The 12669-nt window shown below is 47.1% G+C and overlaps 2 protein-coding genes across 3 annotated transcripts in view; one reads left to right on the forward strand and one right to left on the reverse strand.

Annotated features, from left to right (window-relative positions):
* Lk6 (MAPK interacting serine/threonine Lk6 kinase) overlaps nt 1-12669 on the reverse strand; it is a 163095-nt gene that overhangs the window by 134242 nt on the left and 16184 nt on the right. The window lies entirely within an intron of this gene.
* The window catches only part of LOC119181112 (uncharacterized), a 90537-nt gene continuing 78256 nt past the window's right edge, over nt 389-12669 (forward strand). The window contains exon 1 of the mRNA XM_075875596.1: nt 389-485. The gene's annotated coding sequence lies outside the window, so the exon portion shown is untranslated. The remainder of the gene's footprint in view (nt 486-12669) is intronic.

Genomic DNA, 12669 nt, shown 5'->3' on the forward strand with positions numbered 1-12669 from the left:
GGTGAGCCCCACCAAGGTAACGCGACGTAGCGGAGCCTTACCGTACGCCCCCGCCCCTTCTCTTTCCACGCAGACTGGTTTTCAAGGCGCGATGCTCGGTGTGTACGAGCTATAGTGTGTCGTACAAGGCCAGTGTTTCGCGTCACTTGAAGCAGCGCTCCGTGTTATCTGTTGTGCACCCGGAGATTACATATGTCCATGGCACAATAAAACAAAGCCCGGCTTTCAGTATTAGGTTACATAAGTGCCCCGAATGCAAGCATATAGAAGTGCCAGAAAAAAGTGTAGTATGTCCCTGACGTTAATTTAATTGCGTGGACGTTTACGTCCCAAGACCACGGTATGACCATGACGGACGCCGTCGTGGAGTGCTTCGGAAAACTTCACACCACCCGGGGTTCTTTAGATGCCACCAAATCTAAGCACAATAGTATACCTCGGCCTTCATCACTGGAACGAGCAGTACAGACAAGCAGCACGCTGAGGTGAGTTCGGCCATGTACAGGTTGCACCAGGGGTAATGGTCCCGGCCGCGTAGAGTTACAGAGTTGCACGTTGGTCTGGCTAGTGGCTAACAACCACAGCAGTGCGGCAAAGCGGCACTCCATTTTTTTTTTTTTGTTTTTTGCAGGCGACATTGACGACCATGTCGGTGATGCGATCAACATGTTCGGCGTGAGGAAAGACGGCGTGATTTACTCGACTGTCGATGACTAGTGTTAATACAGTTCGCTGCAGCGGGGTCGTCGGTAAATACAAAAAAGCGGCTGGAGCGCCAGTTTTCCCGCAACGCGCGGTATATAGCCATAGCGGTGTCTGGAAGAGAGACGCGCCACTATAGGCTATACCTAAAGGTAGCACGCGCATCAACTCTACGGCCACGCCGGCATGACGTCTCTTATGCGCAAATTCGTGAAGGATGTGAGTGTCTCCGGAGCCTGAATCGGCCAAAGTCTGTCAAGAGAGTTAGACATCCTGCGAGGCGGGCTGTGCAGAGAAGGTCAGCCTGCACCGCACTAGTATCGCAGAGAAAACAAATTTTTTTTTTTTCTTATACGCACGTAATTGTGTGAAACGTGCGCTGACAATATAGCATCGTGAACTTATTTACAGCGCAACACGAGAAGAAAACACAGGACAAGGAAGGAGCAAAATAGAAAGAATCATTCGTTCCAGAACCACAATTTTACTAGGGACGCCGTAGTGGAGGGTTCCGGAAAGTTCGATTCATCGGGTATTCTTTGGCATACACTCACATCACACAGAACACGGTGCAGTTTTTTTTATATCCTTTTTGCTCCGCACGCCTTCGCATCTTGGAGGCCATAGAGTTTCTCACAATTAACTAGAGGGGCACTCTGGCGCTGCGATCGTTCAGCGACCATGGGAATGATGGGTAGTACACACATTTGCCTAGTCTTTGTACTTGCGGGCGGCGAATCGTACTTGCGGCTTCGTTTATTACTGGTTACGGTTTTGTTTTGAAAGAAAGAACGAACCCTTTTGAACTTAGTGACTTGATTCAAAAATAGTAAGTTTAAAACAATAAGGTTATGAAGCGCAAACGGTGAACATTTGCTAATTTATGTTTTCGTGAAAAAAAACAGCTCCAAGCCACACGAAGACACACGGAGCCAGAAGCAGGCCAGAAGTACGAAAATTAGTCAAATGTGTGTACTACCCATCATTCCCATGCTCGTTGAAGCGCCGTGTGTTGCAACTCCCATAGACACTAGCGCCAGAGTTCCCTCTAAGTAAGTATTGTGGGAAACTCTACGTTGGAGGCCTTTGTTTTCGCGATCAAGGTAGTCCCATAAGCCCTCCGCAAGAAAGCTCTACCCCCCCAAACAAAACGACAGCGAATCACCGAGAAAAAAAAAGGAAAGAAACGGATTGATGGTTGTATAAAAATTTTAGGCGCAAGAAGTTATCTCCGATGAACTCACGGGTGGGTACGTGGGCGCACGAGGACGGCAGGGGTCGTTTTTTGGAGGAAGAGGGGGAGGAGGGGGGCACAGCAGGTCGCGGGTGCGAGCAAGCGCAAGAGGACGAAATTAGCCGCGCCGCCGTAAACGCACTCGGGGCGTTTCTCTGCCGTGCAAGGTCACAAAACTCGCGCGAAAAAACAGGAAGGTCCATCCCTGGAGCGGCTGCGCGGTTCCGAAATAGCCAAGCCGATCCGCGCGCCCCCGTCACGGCATTGAAGTACTTATTATAGAAAGACGACGTCAAAGAGATTCCACGGAACGCGCCGAAGAGCGACGAGCGAGGCCTATGTGAATGACGGGCGTAAAGTTAGGTAGTATATCATGATTGATTGAATACAGATGCCTCTGACGTATATACCTACTCTATGTGTGCAAAAAAAAAGTTTAGGCACCGTCCGTCAACATACTGAGGCGCTCGTAGCGACATCGCGGCGCGTAAAGGCTCCGCCCAGCCCAAAGCTCGCCACCGTCACCTATGGTCACCTAACAACTGGCACGACAGCTGCAAAGCTGGAGCCGAAAACAGAACTAAGGAAGTTTTCATAATGATAACTTTTTGTAAACACTATCATCGATAACTTCGTCATCATATGTTCATCATTTAAAAATGTAACGGCTCGTGAAAGCTTTTGTTGAGTTGCATTTCGCGTTGAAACTTCGGCACCTGAATATCATTAAGACGTCAGAGATTCCAAAGCACCACAAATAATTTTTTTTTCATCTGGGTTGCTCCGTCTTTCTGTGGGTTTTGTGACAGATTAAATATTGAAGGAAAACGGAGCTGCGACTAGTGGTAAGCCAGTATGCTCGTTATTAAGCCCTTTATTATTTCATGTATTACTATATAGCCTTTGTTCTCGTCAGTTGTCCTTCCTTCATAAGAAGTTCCGTTTTTATAACGCACCGTTATACACGTCTGCATTGACATTTCCGGTTTTGTCATTAATATATATTCTAAACGTCTCTACCTTATCATATAGTTTCCTATAAATGCACGAGAGGGAACTCTGGCCGCTACACAAAGTTCAGCAAACTTAAGGTATGGCAGTAACGCTTCACCACCTTGAAACTAATTCAAATCGGGTCACAGTTTGCAACTCGGGTCACGAAGTTTACAACGGTCTATTCTTTTATTCTAAACAAAGCCAAAACGTCACAATTGCGTTTGCCTGCAAGTACGAAGACTAGACAAGACTAGGCAAGTTAGTGTGTTCCCACCATTCCCATGGTCGCTGAACAATCACAGCGCTAGAGTTCCCTCTAGTAAACTTTAGGAAACTTTATACCAAGAGATGCAAGCCTTCAATAGACGTTGTTGCGGTGAATATCCTCGCATTCCACTTACACAACGCGATTAGAAGTTTCAGGACTTGAGGCAGACGCGCGGCGCCTCCTTCCAGTAGTGAATATTTTGCTAAGAAGGCATGTCTGTCCTGAGACAGGCAACTAGGACTTCAAATAGTAAAGAGACGCTTCGTGTTATCACGCAGATACCCCCGACCCCCTCTTGAACACTACTTGGCTGTATTTACTGTAGAACCACAGTATGGGTTTCTGTATACATGTAACCAAAACGAAAACTAGCAGATAATGGCCCATTATATGCTGGTTTCCATTAAAGTTGTGTCAAAGAAACGGGCCCTCGAAAATTTCCTTCTTGTATACATATAGACTGACACATAGTTATATACACATAGTTATATACACATATAACACATAACACTATACTACTGAACACTAGAGTAACTCTATATGCTACAGTTACTCTACTGAACACAGATAGAGCGCGCCATCTACGAGCCGCCGGCGCCGAGATGAATTACGAACCTCCTCCTCCCTCTCGAACACCCTCCCTTTCCCCCGACTGTCACGCGCGGTCAAAGACCTCTTTCGCCCTCGCCAGCGGCGGCCGCGTCGTGAGCCAGCCCCCCCTTCCAACCGAAGGCTCCGACGCAACGAGCACAACACGAAACACCGACAACGCCATGAGAAATTCGTCGTCGGAGGAGGGGGAGGAGGAGGCTAGGAAACGGAACACCGCAGCAGCAGCAGCCGCACAAAAGAAGGCGCTCGAGCGAGCGAAAGAGCCAAAACCCTGCCGGAACGAAGCCGAGAAAAGAAAAAGAAAAAAAAGGTAAAACCTACACAAAAAACAGACGGCGAGTGATCACGAACGAAAAAAAACAACACGACAAACGGAGGCTTCGAAGCCAGTGCGCAACCTCCCCTCAGAAATTCTAAGCGGAGGAGGAAGATCATGGAGGGGGGGAGGGGGTAAAAGCGAAAGCACGGAGAAGTAGCACGGGCAGCGCTTACGCAATCGACATCAACTGCTGCCTCTGTTACACACGAAGGGGACGAAAAGGCCACGCGCCCAATATACTGCTGCGGTAGAATTCGCAACGAGCTGGGCAGGAAACTGGGCCACAGGGTCCCGGAGGCGGGGGGGGGGGGGGGGGGGGGGGGTGACGACATTTTCTCGAATCGCTTTGAACTTTAGAACGCCGTGTGGCTCCTCTAAGGACGACGCGTTTCGCGAATCGTTGCGAGCCTTACGCGACGGGATTATTTTAGTTTTCGAATCATCGTGATCCTTGTACACCATTAAATATATCTAAGCGTAACAAAATTCCGAATTGCGACCTTCGGGGTGCAAGATTGCTCTCTAAAAAGTAAGCTATCCCTGCGAGGATTATAGATTTCCCGAATTGCGACCCTTACGCCACGAAGCAATATACCTCTATAAGTGTTGCGATCATAGCGAACTTTACGTCGCTGCGATTCCCGAGAGGAGCCAACTAATGTACGTTTCTTCTGCAACAATATAGCTAACTTAGAATACATGCTCTGGCGGTGCCCCCTGCACGTTATACGCTGTGGTGAAGTCATCAACGCCGTCCAAATAATGGGAGGGCGCTATTACCAGCTCCGGACTCGGAACAACAATTATGGGTAGTCCAACGGGCACGCGACGCAGCAGAAAGTTGGCATTTCTGTTTCGACGTGGCAGCGGCCCGCAACCGTACTAAAGCACGTTCCGAAGGACCTAATAAAGTTCGTCCATCATTCCATCCAATGACTAAAATGTTGCCGCGTAATTGGGCGTGGTCCTGAATCTAGGCCTCCACTGAACCTCTCAAGGAATAAAGTTACACATTTGATGAATCGCTCTGAACCATCATCCAGTTCGATTGATCTAGGGATGAAGCTTACACATTTATCCAATCGTTGTGGAGCTAACACCGTGCAATTCCTCCCTTCAATGCAATCCCCTAATGCGCCTCGACCATGGTTCACGTGTGTAAAATGCTTCTCTTCAACGACAATAATAATTTACGGTAGGGTAACTACGGATCACGTTCGCGAGTCCCTTTAACGCGCAAGGAAATATGAGCGAGGCGACATTTTTTTATTTATTTATTATTATTATTCTTTTGATTGATATGTGGGGTTTAACGTCCCAAAACCACCATATGATTATGAGAGACGCCGTAGTGGAGGGCTCCGGAAATTTCGACCACCTGGGGTTCTTTAACATTTAACAGCTCGTTTCATTTGTTCTAATTATTCCCGTACTGCTAGCATATCAGAAATGAAATCTAACCTTGACCTGCCCAATTTAACTGTCCGGAGGAAACTGGTGCGACTGCATTTTTTTCATAAGATATTTTTTCACAATCCATCACTGAAACGAGACCTCATTTCACAACCGTCATACCACTCATCGCGCATTGATCACCAGCATAAGGTTGCCATCCCGTTTTGCCGCACCAAATTCTTTTCAGCAGCCTTCTTACCGAAAACAGCCGCCGATTGGAACCACCTTCCCTCTTCCGTTGTAACAATAACAGACCCTTTGTTATTCAAGACTGCAATTTCTCAGCAATGTTTGTAACTATACGCAGTTTCCATTATCTATCTTTGTCTTGTATGTGCTTGAATTCTTACTTATACATTTTTAGTTGATTTATGTTGCCCTCGCGATTTGCGCATCTGACACTTGTTTCTTTTCTTTGTCTTTTTTTCTTGTGTGTTATAAAATGTTGTACCCACCCCCTCTGTAATGCCCTACGGGCCCTGAGGGTATTCTAATAAATAAATAAATAAATAAATAAACATTATTATTCCTTTCTGCCTCATCGAAATGAGACCTACAATCGAACGCACGCCCTTTGCAACGCGACGCAATAACGAGTCACCCGGGACGGATAGGTTCCTCGCAATGACATTTTTTACTCCGTCCGTGTACCGCTTATTTACTTCATCCGCGTACCGTTTATCTTCTTAGCTGCTCCATCCCGCTGATAAATTGGATGTCCGCGTTACAGTGCGGACACCGCGGACACCTTCGCGGACAGCGCGTTACGGTGCCGCGAAGGGAAATAAATAATCTACGCTACTAGTCAAGCGAAGAAGAAATTCGGAGTGTGCGCCGAGCCTTCGGCAGCGACTACCATGGAAGAAGTAAAACGAAGCTAAAGAAAAAAAAAAAAGATGCCGCACCCGTCCCTCCGGACGACGATGACGGTGCAGAAAAACGAGATGGAGGGGGGGGGGGGGGGGTGCGCGCACTCGACCCAGAAGTATCCCGGGAAGCGCCAACACGCTACCCCTAAAAAGCATGCGCAACAAAATTCAACCACACCAAAATGAAACAAACCCAGGCGTGCAGTAAGATGGAGAAAACGAGAAGACACCCACCCGCCAAAGGCCCGAAGATCAGAGGGGAGAGAGGGAAGGCGGGGGCCCGCTCACGGGAAAAAAAGTGTGTCGCGACAGGTTTCGTGAGGCTGGGCGGCGGCTGGCGGAGGGGCACGGCTTCGGGGAGGGGGAAGAGATGGGAGAAGAATACGACGGGCAGCACGCAATTTTTGAGAGGGTCGGAGGCCCCCCGCCGGATGAGAGGGGGCGGCGTCTTTTTTTTTTTTTAATTACCGCAACGGTAGGGCAACCAAGAACGTCTGGGCCGGCGCCCTCCTAACTCCCGCTGGGAGACAAAAGAGCCCATCTGCAGAAACGACATATATATATATATATATATATATATATATATATATATATATATATATAGTCAAGTAGATCCTCCGTGAGCGGTCACAACGTGGTTTATTTCGACGTTTCGGCCCAGAGTCTGGCCTTGATGAGGATATATATATTTATTAAGCCCGCCCTCGGTGCTAGTGCATGTTACAGAAACAGCAACCAGAGATCACGCGCAAAAAAAAAAAAAAAAATGTGGAGCGGAGAAACCGCTCTCACGAAGTCTCAAAATCCTTGGTCGTCAAAGTGCCTCGATGCCGCCAACAGATAGTGGGTTTCGAGCTCGCAGAATCGCTGTGTATCTCTGCAGATGGAACTGAAAGCTAAATCCTCTCCGATATGAACTTTCCAACGACAAGGCTCCCTTTGCGCCGCCATAATGCCCTCCGTGTCGGCGTAAGTATGCGCAGCTTACAAAATGTACTGCCGAGAAAGCGACGTCAGCATTTGTACCCCCGTGCAACAGTCCGGCAAAAGGAGGTGCTTCTGCCTCCATTGGAAAAGCCCGTAACTTCCGCGCTACGATATGTCAGATGCAACATACGAAAAAAAAAAAATGCTGGATACATTGGAATATACGTTTCCTATCACGGTACAAGCTGCAGGGCGCTTACTGTCAGACATGTCGTAATCGATGCCGCGGTAATTTACTGAGCATTGATCTGACGTAAGGATGTTTCGGTGAGATGCGCCACGCTGTTCTTTGGCACCTTTGCGTTGGCCTATTCAAAAGGCACCGCTAACGAAAATGATCACGGTAGATCGAGAAAGTGCTTAACAACGCGAACGACAGGAGGAGATAGAAAAGACGAGAACAGAGCGCTCTGTTCTCGTCTCTTCTATACCCTCCTGTCGTTTGCGCTGTTAAGCACTTTCTCGATCTACCATGCAGCACCAACCAGCCCAATCAAGGACCTTGTTAGAGAATGATCGCCCTTTCGTGGCAACACCCTGTTCTTTATTGTTCACATCTGAAGCATACGCGAGCCTTAGCCTCACAGTCGACAACGGTTGTCGATGACATCCAGTAGAGCGCGGGCTGAGGACGACCCTTCAATGCAGTGTCGCCGTTGTCGCATCCAGGTCGTTTATCTATAGAACACCGGCTGTAATGGGAAACGCGGCGCTACAGTACACTTCTAGAACACTCGAACGACACAGTGGACTGCTCCAGGCCGGCGCGTAGACAGCGACGCAACGGAGTCACGCCGATAGCGAATTGTGAAAATCGCGCAAGCCCCCCCCCCCCCCCTTTTTTTTAAATGTATCCCGGTTAATGCGTTCACCCGGTTAATGCGCGCTTAGATTTTCAAATGCAAAAGCAGCGCCAGAACAACACGCAGCCTAGCGACACACCCGCTGTGACGTCACGTTCGCGACATCACATGACCAGATTGATTGATTGATTGATACGTGGGGTTTAACGTCCCAAAACCACCATACGATTATGAGAGACGCCGAAGTGGAGGGCTCCGGAAATTTCGACCACCTGGGGTTCTTTAACGTGCACCCGAATCTGAGCACACGGGCCTACAACATTTCCGCCTCCATCGGAAATGCAGCCGCCGCAGCCGGGATACGAACCCGCGACCTGCGGGTCAGCAGCCGAGTACCTTAGCCACTAGACCACCGCGGCGGGGCCACATGACCAGAAGGAGCGTCCGCGACCCGACAATGCCGAAGTGCGCATGCGTTTTTGATGTCGCAAGATATCTCTGGTAGCTGTTAGTAAAGCTTGGGAGACAAATTAGAACTACTCTTTCAAACAATTAATTCGAGCGCAAACACACGACAAAATCACACACCCACATCCACACATCAAACACACACAGTGTGTGTGTGCGTGTGTGTGATAGTGTCGTGTGTGTGTGCTCGAATTAATTTTTTGAAATGTTGTACCAACCAGCCCAACAACAAGTTCTTTTACAATTAGAGCTACGTATAGGGCCACCCACCCAGCGACGATATGGGTTTTGGAGCGAGGATGTGCGCATAGCCAGCCGCGGGACGACGACGTTATTGCGTCCACAACTGCACAGTTACCACCCGCAAAGTGTAACCAGTAACGCAAGACTGATGTACGGATAGTCTCGGCTACCTACCAGATGTCGCGCAGTAGTCCGTGAACGAGCATATGTTTTTCACGAACAGCACTGCACGTTTGTAATTATAAAGCAACGGTGTGCCATTTTCCACCCATTCCATTTTTAGAGTTACTGCAACCGTATACCTTCACTTAGCAGGATTCCGCAGGACTAATTTGTCATAACGTAAATTTGTTCCGCACTTTTCAACATACCTGTCCAGCTTCAGATTGTCGATTAAGGCGGCTTTATACTCTGAAACGGGCCATTGTTGGTCTATAGACCAACAATGGCCCAACCAACGTTCTCTATAGAGAACGTTGGGACCGTTGGAGCGTCCGGACAATGATGACCGTTTTCTTCAATGCAACTTTTATTTCTGCGAAACGCGTCATATTTCGACATTTGTAGCTCCGTCCCATAGCCTGGTAGATGACATATTTCTACATGTTGCCAGTCCTCCATCTGACAAACGAACGTTCGACTATATAGCAACGGCGCGACCCGGCCTAGCGATGAGGCGAATGTCTGCGTCAACGCGGGACTAAAAAGAAAACCTTTGAAATAGAGGAAGGCAGAACGAGAAAGTGACGAGAAGAAGAGGAAGAAGTAGAATAGAATGCCGTTTCGGCACCTGTCGGTTCGGGAATCCTGCCGCCCTTGGCAGTTCGCAGGGTGCACGTTAAAGAACCCCAGGTGGTCGAAATTTCCGGAGCCCTCCACTAAGGCGTCTCTCATAATCATATGGTGGTTTTGGGACGTTAAACCCCACAAATCAATCAATCAATCAATCAATCAATTGGCAGTTCGCAGAAACGACAGAGCTGCTGCCGCTGTCGAAGCAGCCGGCAGCCACTCACCGCGGCGTGGCAGCACCGGCCACACTCGCCGCCCGTCATCATCATCATCATCATCATCACTGCATGCGACGGCAGAGCCGTCACCACCCCAAACAGCAATGTACTTAACACTGCACAAAGCAGTGCACGACAGTAAAACGAGAAATGAACTGGCATATACGACACCAGAAAGCAGCAAAGGCACCGGTATAACATTCCCGAACCCCGATCCGGCTTTCTTTCTCCCCTCACTACAATGTAGGGTAGCAAACCTCCCTGCCTTTGCTTCTTTAAAACTCCTTCTCTCTCACACACAAAGTGCGATAAGACGGCAAATTAGGCGAATCGCTATCGCTACTTACTTCAGTGCAACAGCGGACAGGAGCGCCCTTCAGTCCGGTTGTTTTGTCGGGGCGCGCCGTTCACACGCTAACGAATTCCAAACTTTTGGCCGGCCGTTCACGGCCACCGTGGTGTACTGTTGATTATGTCGCCCGATAACTGTCTGGTCGCGAGACGAAACTCCGGACGCAAAAAAAAAAAAAACGTTACGTAATGCAAGCAAATTATCTTGATTGGTCAATTTCTTTGTGCATCTCAAGACAGCTCGACGCCCTGGATTTCACATTTACGGGCACATTGAACAAACCCACGTTGTCGAAATTTCAATGGGTCCTATACATCCTACACGGCGTCTCTCATTGAATTTAAAACGTATGGCATACACTACTTGTATCAGACCTATCTTAGACTGATACGGTTGTGTCGTGTGGGACCCCGCCGAGGTAACCTTCATTGCTGCTCTGGAACAATTACAAAATCGTGCTGCCAGGTTCGTCTTGGGACGGTACGGAAGGAGGGAGAGCTGCACTGCAATGAAGGCTGAGCTAGGATGGGAGTGTCTTTCTGACCGCCGCCAGAAGCAGAGATTAAAATTTGTTTACTGCATTTACTACAATAAAACTGGAATTAATAGAGAAATATACCTACACAACCCTCATTACACTGTAAGACATTTTGATCATAGTTGCAAAATTCGGGAATACCCAGCTAAAACGAACATGTATGCCAATTCATTTTTTTCCTAGAACGATTAAACAGTGGAACAGGCTAACTGAAATGCAAGTACATAGTGGGAACGAAGGTGTATTTTATTCACTGCTGTAAACCCGTGTTGTAACCTGAACAAAGATGTATTGATGTGTGAACAAAATTCTACTATGTGTGTGAACGAAAATGTATTTCAGTTATTTATGTGCGAACAAAGTTGTATTGTGTGTGTGAACGGAGATGTAAGTCATTTATTGATGTAACCCCCCTGCTATAACGCCTTCGGGCGCTGCGGGGTATCTGACGAATAGAATAGAATGAATCATAACGCGGTTTCTAGTGACGTAAAACCCTAACAATTACTATCATTACTATTAGCTGTCCCAGCCATTCTATTCCAAGCATTCACAGAATTGAAGGAGCCGCGATAGCTGTTAGGAAAATAACTGTGTTTTACGAGCCGAGCAAGCTACGATGCCATTATGAGGCACACAGTTATGGGACACTGCGGATTACACTAAAGTACACGGCCTGAACGAGCTTAAGTGTATCCGATGTTCGATTTGTACCGTGTTGACAGGCCTTTAAGGTATAGCTTCTGAGCTGTGAGCTTATTTCTTTATCGCCTCAACGTGGTTGTCGAAACGAACATACAAGACAATGCGAAATTCGCTGCAACCAATTCGTAACACAATAATGTGTCTCTTAATGAAGCGTATTAAATGTTCCAGATCATATCAAGCAACTTTATCCAATATTTGCTGTTAAGTTAGAAAGAGCTGTTTTTTATTCGTGCGGTTTGATCCGCACAATGAACTTCTCACCAAGCAAAAATGACATGGCACGGAGAGAACATTACTTTCATGTATCCGTATGATCAACATGAGAAAGAGGTTCGGCCAGATTCGAGACTACGGGAAAAAAAAAGTGCAGTGAAGGAAGCAGTTTTTTTTTTAACTTTTTGGAGCACACTTCGGAGCAGGAAAAGCACTGCTTTGGAGCAGCCATAAGTGTTTTTGCAGCAGCAGCAAAAAAAAAAAACAAAAAAAAAACAAAAAAAACAAAAAAACAGTTGAAGCAGATATTGGTGTTTTAGGAGCAGATATGAAATTTGCCATACAATAAGTGGAGTTTATGGGATTGTTGAAGCATCTCTTAAATATTAATATTTCTTATGAAATATATTTAACACACAACAATGTAAATTCCATGAAGTAAACAATGACAGGTTGTCAAAGATGTGCCGTGAAAAGAGCTACAATTTACAATACTAGAATTTGTGGCAGAAATCAAATCAAAGTTGGGAAAAATTGAGTCCCAAATTTTCGAAGTAATTACAGTCTCAAACAACTGTTGCCAGATAAGCGGTAGATCGTCGGTATGAGATAAAAGCAATCCTGTTCATTTTCACCATACTAGCCTGCATATGTCTAGCTGAAAAAAAAAAAAAAGAACCACATGAGCTATATGCTTAATATGCCAGTTCTTTTGCACAAATCAGATCCAAGCCGATAATGCTGCACACTAGTTGCCCACTTGGGTGATAGTACATAGGTTATTTTATGTTTCTTTAGGATTTAAGAGTCGGTCAAACAGTCAAAACTTCGTCATCCTCATTCTCCCAGTGTCATTTTGGGGGCAGGTTTAGAGCTATTACTAACAAAAGTT

The sequence above is a fragment of the Rhipicephalus microplus genome, chromosome 10 (assembly GCF_043290135.1).
Source record: "Rhipicephalus microplus isolate Deutch F79 chromosome 10, USDA_Rmic, whole genome shotgun sequence".
Taxonomy (NCBI): Eukaryota; Metazoa; Arthropoda; class Arachnida; order Ixodida; family Ixodidae; genus Rhipicephalus; species Rhipicephalus microplus.